This window comes from Acanthopagrus latus, chromosome 24 (genome assembly GCF_904848185.1).
Source record: "Acanthopagrus latus isolate v.2019 chromosome 24, fAcaLat1.1, whole genome shotgun sequence".
NCBI classification, from domain to species: domain Eukaryota; kingdom Metazoa; phylum Chordata; class Actinopteri; order Spariformes; family Sparidae; genus Acanthopagrus; species Acanthopagrus latus.
In genome coordinates this window covers 15,202,645-15,209,985 of record NC_051062.1, presented here as the reverse complement: position 1 = coordinate 15,209,985, position 7,341 = coordinate 15,202,645, and the positions used below count along the sequence as shown (strand labels likewise).

At 45.3% G+C, this 7,341-nt stretch overlaps 3 long non-coding RNA genes across 12 annotated transcripts; 2 read left to right on the top strand and 1 right to left on the bottom strand.

Moving 5' to 3' along the window:
• The first annotated feature begins 1 nt into the window (after position 1).
• Positions 2-1,674, top strand: LOC119015456. Its single transcript, XR_005073353.1, has 2 exons — positions 2-555; positions 705-1,674. It is a non-coding gene; the product is annotated as an uncharacterized LOC119015456 (long non-coding RNA).
• A 1,880-nt stretch (positions 1,675-3,554) lies between these two features.
• LOC119014917 lies at positions 3,555-4,999 on the top strand. Of its 10 annotated transcripts, none has more exons than XR_005073104.1 (6): positions 3,555-3,605; positions 3,886-3,987; positions 4,246-4,356; positions 4,450-4,526; positions 4,618-4,740; positions 4,853-4,999. It is a non-coding gene; the product is annotated as an uncharacterized LOC119014917 (long non-coding RNA). The 10 variants fall into 10 exon arrangements; XR_005073105.1 differs by having other exon boundaries at positions 3,558-3,605; positions 4,249-4,356; XR_005073103.1 differs by having other exon boundaries at positions 3,558-3,605; positions 3,886-3,991.
• Positions 5,000-5,648: 649 nt separating this feature from the next.
• Positions 5,649-6,769, bottom strand: LOC119014918. Its single transcript, XR_005073113.1, has 2 exons — positions 6,613-6,769; positions 5,649-5,964 (listed from the first exon to the last, which is right to left on the bottom strand). It is a non-coding gene; the product is annotated as an uncharacterized LOC119014918 (long non-coding RNA).
• Between the last annotated feature and the right edge of the window lie 572 nt (positions 6,770-7,341).

Sequence of the window (7,341 nt, the reverse complement as noted above, 5' to 3'; positions counted from 1 at the left end):
AGAAAAACAAAGAAGAGAAGAAGAAGCAGAGCCGGTCTGGAAGAAGCGCGGAAAAGAAAGTGAGAGAACCTGGAGAAGGAGGAGGAGGAGGAGAGGCTGAGAAGACGGCGGGGCAGAGTCGAAGTGAGCAGCATCGCCTACAAACTATAGAAAAGAGCGGGAGAGCCAGTTCGCCGGCTGGTTGAGACCTGTTGCAGGCTCGGAAAGCAAAGCTGTCTGCCGGTGCTGAAGACAGAGCTGGTGGCCCAATGAACTGTATTAAAAAACACAGCAAATCCAGAAAACACAAAGAGAAAGAATCCTGTGAACGTGTGTTTTCCAAGGTAAATCTAATGAAAACAAAACCACCAAACCGACTTATCACAGGCGCCCTTAATGGGCTCATGCACACATCAGAGAGTGTGAAGATGGCAGGTGGATGTGCCGGTTTGAAGCCAACAACCACAATGCTGCGGTCCATGACAACATGAGATGTAAACAGTAAGAGGACTGCCCCCACCCAGCAGGGTGCAGCAGACTCAGACAGGGACTCACAGCTGGAGACTGAACCTGAAGGTGAGCAGCATTCATTATTTAATGAGCCAGCTGATGGCCTGAACTGTTTCATGCACATGATGAACAGGGTTCTAGTCATCTGTCATGTAATGTAACATGTCATTAATCTAAACAGTAGTCTGCTCTCCGCTCTTCTTCATTTGATCCAGAAAACTGCCAAAGGCGGAGACGTGACGTGACGCAGCCCGGACAGCTGATGGAGACCGAGGCGATCAGGGCTACACACCACTTAGTGTTTGTCCACATTAGATGTTGGACTTTTGCTTCACTCGGAACAAACACCTGTAGCCCTTGGCCTGTTGTCTGCTGTGCTTCCCTCTTTTCCAGGTTATTATACAGCAGGTTCTATATGCACTTTATTTGAAGTTATATGCTGTTAAGTGCTGTTTTTGTTGATTTTCTGAGTTGTTGTCATTTTTGAGGACAGAGACATGTTGTTGCTCTGAAAATAAAATGTAACATGTGAAGCCAGATCTTTATTTTCTTGTCAGTTATCATGAATACTGTTTCTCTTTGTCTCTCTGCCTGTTAGACGCTGTTCAACACTAGAGTGACTGTAGCGCATCAATACACTTGTTATTTTGGTTATGACGGCTGTCCGATCATTTCCCTCCAAATACGATCATTTGATGTCTGTGGTACGATAATCCTACATTTCCCAGCTGGCAACGCGGGTTCAGTGAGTTGTTGAGTTGGAGCCACTTTATAAACTGTGTGAAACTCTGTCTCTGACTCATTCTGCATTATTTGGCCCTTGTTGATAATTCAGCAGCTGTTCTACATGAAGAATGTTTTCCTGTGTGTCCGAGTGATGTTGGTGTTCAGCAGGAGGTGACAGATGTTGACACCGGGTCTGAGCCTCCTCTCGCTCCTTTCATTACAAACCAAGCCGCCATTTCTACTAATTCTCCACTTTGATTGACATCTTCCTTTAATTCATCTCAATACTGATATTCAATACTTCACTTTCTCACAAGATCCCAGAAAAACACACCAACATTTTTCTCCTTGATGCAGTTTTTTAAAATCCTTTTTATAAGTCTGTCACTCAGTGCCTGTTCTGTCTGAATGTACTTTTTGCAAATGATAAATAAAAACTTTCATTGAAAAAAACCCAAACACATTCCAGTGTGTCCTCCTCCTCCTGCAGCTTCTTCTTCGTTGGTTTGGGCAGCTCCTCCTGCTCCATGCTGTCTCTCTGCAGAGCACCAACAGACCCAACACATATCTGCAGGGGCAGAGCGCCCTCTGGTGGCTGCACACACACACTGCACTCTTTGCTCTCGTCCTCCTGTGAGCTCAGCAGGTGAAACCAGGGCTGCAGGTTTTCAGGTCGTGGGTGAAAACAGTGAAATGTGACAGAAACAAAGAGCGTCAGTCAGATCTGTTAGCTCAGTGTGATAGAAGCCTGGTTAGTAGTCCGGAGGTTGCGGGTTCGAGTCTTCTTTGGCTTCAATTATTATAATAGTCCGATTAAAAAGCTGAAAGTCAGCAGCGTCCAGAGAAGAGGTCCAAATGTGAAGTGGACCCTGTAGTACGGTGGGTTCAGTATGTGGCTGGCAGTCGGAGACATCAGGATGTTGGATTTGTTCTATTTGACTCTGTGAAGAGGAGCAGACGTGGAAAATTCAACCTTTGGTCTGACAGACAGGAAGAGCCATGCCGGGACTCGAACCCGCAGCCTCTGTACATGAGCCGCCTGCTCTACCAACTGAGCTAAACGGCACACCGCTCTGAAAAGCTTTGAAAACAAAGTGTAGACTTCTAAGAGTTCATCCCACTGAGTTATATTGGGGCTCTGCTGGAGAAGCTCTGAACTTGTGCAGGTCACAGTGTTCACATCTCAGTCATCTGAAGAATGAATGAAGGTGCATTTATTCACTTTTTCTATTGTTGGTCTGTGTTCCAACAAGCCTCTGTGTGATTGGCTGCAGGTGTGTGTGAGGGACTTCAGGTTGTCCAGGGAGCTGATTGGAAGTCAGAGTTTCAGGGCGGCTCCTCCCAGTTCCTGTAGTCGTCCCTGACCACAAAGCTGTCGGGCGTTTTCAGCACTTTGCCACTTTATTATTGAGCCTTTGTTATTTTTGCTGGTAATCCTGAGATTCCTGGTCTTCCTGCTGAGTTGTTGTCAGTAGTTTTAACGGGGGGTTTGTTACGACCCTCATACATGTTTCTGTTTCAGTGACCCTCTGTGTGATTGGCTGCAGGTGTGTTTCCTGAGTCCAGGTTGTCCAGGGAGCTGATCCTGTTCCAGACTGCCAGCATGTTTGCTCCTGTTGCAACGTGTGTTTTTGAATAAAACCATTTCAGGATAAATGATGAAGCATTACGACATTCACATGTATAAAATGTTTGTAGCGTGCGGTCCAGGGTCACAGCATTGTTCAGGTGGCAGGAGACTCTGCTCCAAGTCCAACATCTGTCCATTTTCTCTCAGAATCAGCAAGCAAACAATGTGGACAATTGTCCCATAACCCCCTGCTTCCACCTGTGAGGAACCTCGGGAGGGGACTCGACCCCCTCCAGCCCTGGTTTCACCTGCTGAGCTCACAGGAAGCAACAAGCAAAGAGTCTGTCAGAGGTTTCCACTCCTTCTTCTGAGCAGCAGCTTCAGAAAGAGTCCGGCTCTCCACACACTTTTACTGGACACGTCTCTTCTCTGAGCGCTTTCAAGGTTTCATTTCTAAGCGCTGGACTTCAAAAGCCAGCGAGCGTCCTGAGATCAAACTGTGAGCTGTAGAGTGTCCACCTGAGCTGCTGATCAGACAGGTGGACAGCAGCATTCAGCTCTGACTGTGTGTTTGTGTTTGTCTTGTTGATCCTGGAGAAACTGCATGACAATAAAGCTTTGACTGACTGATTGTTTGAATCAGTGAATTGAGGCGTTGGAACTCCAGTTGTTCAGAGAGAATCAGACTCCCCCACAGAAATGGAACGTTCCGGGGGCCGGCCGCTGCAGCAGCCAATCAAGCCGCCTGCAGCCTATAAAGCTGAGCTGCTGCCACACAGTCAGTCTTTGGTTCCTCAGTGTGGCGTGCGTACCTGCTCAGGTGAGTGATGTCATGACTTGGTGTTGGTGGACGTGATGCTACTTTAGGTTTGGACACATTCTGGGAGCTGCTGTTGGCTTGTGGATCACATCTGTTGGGCTGTTGGTCCACTGGGTCTCTATTTAATGATCATTATGGTCGACTGTCGCTTCTGATGCACTTCCAGTGTTGCTAAAGAGCACGTTGGTTAAATCAGAGTAGAATTTACAGTCATGAATTTCCTTTGTAAAGTAACAAGTTTGAGTTTGTTACTAATTATTTCTGCTTGTTTCTTTTACAGGAAACCTAATGAACCGTTTCCAAATCATCACGCTCAACCTTCAATAAAATAAGTGAACAGAACCTGAAGTCCTGAACTTTTGACTCTAACAGATCATCTGTGGTGGGTTAGTTTATCTGCCCCTCCAACAGTTTGCTCCACATTATATATTCATGAGTTGGTGTTCACAGCAGACGTCACCTGGACAGTCGACTCTAGTTGTAAACCACGTTTGACTGCACGTGAGCTTTATTCCACAATAATCCTGCCTCACCGTATAGGGAGAGTTTTTACTCCACAACAGGCTGAGTGCTAAATGACTTCAGAACCGGCTGACGGACCATCCAGTCTGATTTAAATGTATTAATGTTTCCATACCAGCAGCTTCCATGTTCCAGCGTGTGAATGATGAAAAGGCCGAGAGGATTCATGTACAGACGGACGGCAGCAGTCCAGGACAATTCAGAAATGAAAACAGAAATGTAGAAACAGGTGACAGAGGAGCACAACAGTTTTGGGAGTCGCTCCTCTTTGTCCTCACAGAAGCTCAGATGAGCTGATTTCTTCTTCTGGTCCTGTGTGCAGGTGAACCTCTGGTCCAGCAGCTTCTTGCTGTAGTAGATCTGCCAGGCGAGCAGCTGCACAGCGATAACCATCAGCAGGTACGTGGGACACCAGGCTCAGCTGGCTCGTGTCACTTTCTACAGCCTGTAGTGTTTCTGTCTGATTCTGTCTGCATCTGATTTGTTTCAGACGTTCAGAGGAAACGCAGCCCTGCACCATGAGAAGAGGGGCCGACCCCGGGACCAGGAACTTTAAAACCAGCTGCCGTCCAGCTGACGAGGCCTGAAGGACTCGCTGGTGAAAAGGTAGCAGGTGAGAACAGACGAGGCGTTTGAAAACCATCCTGTGATGAGGAACTAACTTTGTTATCTGTCAGATTCTTGTTGCTAACAGTCGACTTTAACTTTGTTTCTTCTTCTTCCAGGTGCGTCAGATCCTGAGAGGGAACTCACCGTCATGTCTTTTACACCAAATAACTTCCATACACATTAAACACATTAACATTCAAACATGCTTGAAAAATGTAGAATGTGTAGAAGAAAACACAGCAGCCTTTCACAATAAAATGTAGTTCAGCTGTTTGAACTCCTCGTCTTCTACAGGAACTGAGACCAAGATGGAAAAAGTCTGTTTTCTTTGTTCACTTTCAATATGTCAACTATTAATGCATTTCCAAGTAGAACAGTGTTGTACTTGGAAATGCATTAATAGTTGACATATTGAAAGTTACTTTAAAATCATTCTAACAAAGAAAACAGACTTTTTCCATCTTGGTCTCAGTTCCTGTAGAAGACGAGGAGTTCAAACAGCTGAACTACATTTTATTGTGAAAGGCTGCTGCGTTATCTTCTACACATATTCTACATTTTTCAAGCATGTTTGAATGTTAATGTGTTTAATGTGTATGGAAGTTATTTGGTACTTGTAACATATTTCAATAAATTCACTACAAGTCTGAATTTGTTTCCTGTGTTTGTCTCCAATTCTGTATTCATGAGTTGTTTTCACTGCAGACAACAGTAAACTTCACTTGACTGCATGTTCTTTGTCAGCTGTGACCTTTATTTCACTTTGTCATTAAACAATTAACATCAACTCTTCAATGCTATAATATTTTTGGATCAAATAAAAATGAAGCTAATTTTTATCAAACATTTCCATGAAATGAATCAGACAAAGAGGATCAAACTACACATTTCAACATTGTGGCTCAATAAAAACTGAATCAAACATGGTGTCTTTATTTCATGATGTCAGACAGGTACTAGCACTGGATGCTAAAGCTAAGCACAAACACTTCACTTCTAAAAAGTCGCCAAAATGAGCATCTGCAGACAAACTGACAGTGACTAACAGTGTTGGCTGCAGGTGGATCTGATGTTTCTCACAGTCTCACTTCCCTCTGAGGGATGAGACTGGAACAGCAAAAAGAACGGACCTCATCTGGTCGTGTGAAGCGACCCGCTCCCGGTGCTGGAAGCGGCTGCCGGCTGTGCCCGTCGCTCTCGGACCCGCTCCAGAAGCCATAGAGGGAATCTGAAAGCAGAACACGACAAGTTTAACACAAGTGTTACATGTTCAGTCATAAAGCAGCAGGAAAACTAGTTCACACAAAGAGCTGCTTGACTCAACTGTCTCAATTATAAACTTTCAGTCCAACTCTCGCCTACTTATGTGTGTTTAAATCAAATGTACAAGCAGAGTGGAACTATAAAGTAGCAGAATATGGAACCTAAGAACGAACCTGAGGAAATCAAACCTGGTTTATTTCGTCACTGGCTGTTTGAGATTCAGACACAAACGAGTTTAATTTGTACCTGATTAAATGCAGACTTGCTGCACAGCTGCACTCAGTTACTTTCAATCAGTGCTCATTAGCTAGCGTTGCTAAGCTAGCATGGAAAACGCTCGTCAAATACCCTGATTTGAAGCGTTCTTGACCCTCAATTTAACATTATGTGAGTCCAAATGTTCACGTAAACGCTTCATTTCACTCCGAGTGCCATCATTCTTCACTGAAACGGTTTGTTCACGGCACAACACAGCGGAGCTAACAAGCTAATGGCAGCTAGCTGTTAGTTAGCCACACGGACAGCAGTGTTAGCTCGGTTACTGTCGCTGGAGCGACATGCGAAGTATCCAGACAGCCGGTGAAAACATGGAACAGATGAATGAAGCACTTACTTTATTTATCTGCTGCTCACACGAAGCGTCCGACCGTCAGCATGTCGGTGGACAAACAGAGAGCTGCTGGCTGACTGGGGCCATACGAGACAGACCGGAAGTGTGACGTCTCTACCTCTGATTGGGCAAACGGACTCGACTCGATTCAAGCGAGCTTTATTGACAAAACGACCATTGACACGCAAGCAGCGTGTTGTTAGAGTGTAAATGCAGCAGAGCAGGTTATTTTCACACAAAGCGTTTTAATCTGAGGAAAGTCTCAGTAACTGCAGGTTCATAAAGATTCAGGAGCTTTTCACTCTTTGATTTGAACGTTTCAAAACTCAACAACAATCAAGGATCGAACTCTGAATCTCAGAACTCCACAACATCCCTCCAACCCACTGAGCTACCTGCACATCTACCTCAGGACACTTTGGTTGAATGAGTTAAAGCCCCACAGAGGAAGACCGAGGGCCACCAGGAGCCTGGAGCTGCTGATGGCAGATGTTCTTCATTTAGTCAAAGAATTAAAAGTCTCTCACAGGTTTTCACTCCTTCTTCTGAGCAGCAGCTTCAGAAAGAGTCCGGAGCTTTTATTGGACACATCTCTTCTCTGAGCGCTGTCAAGTTTTCATTTATCAGTGCTGGACCTCAAAAGTCAGTGAGCGTCCTGAGATCAAACTGTGAGCTGTAGAGTGTCCACCTGAGCTGCTGATCAGAGACCAGCCTTCAACACTCAGGCAGGGT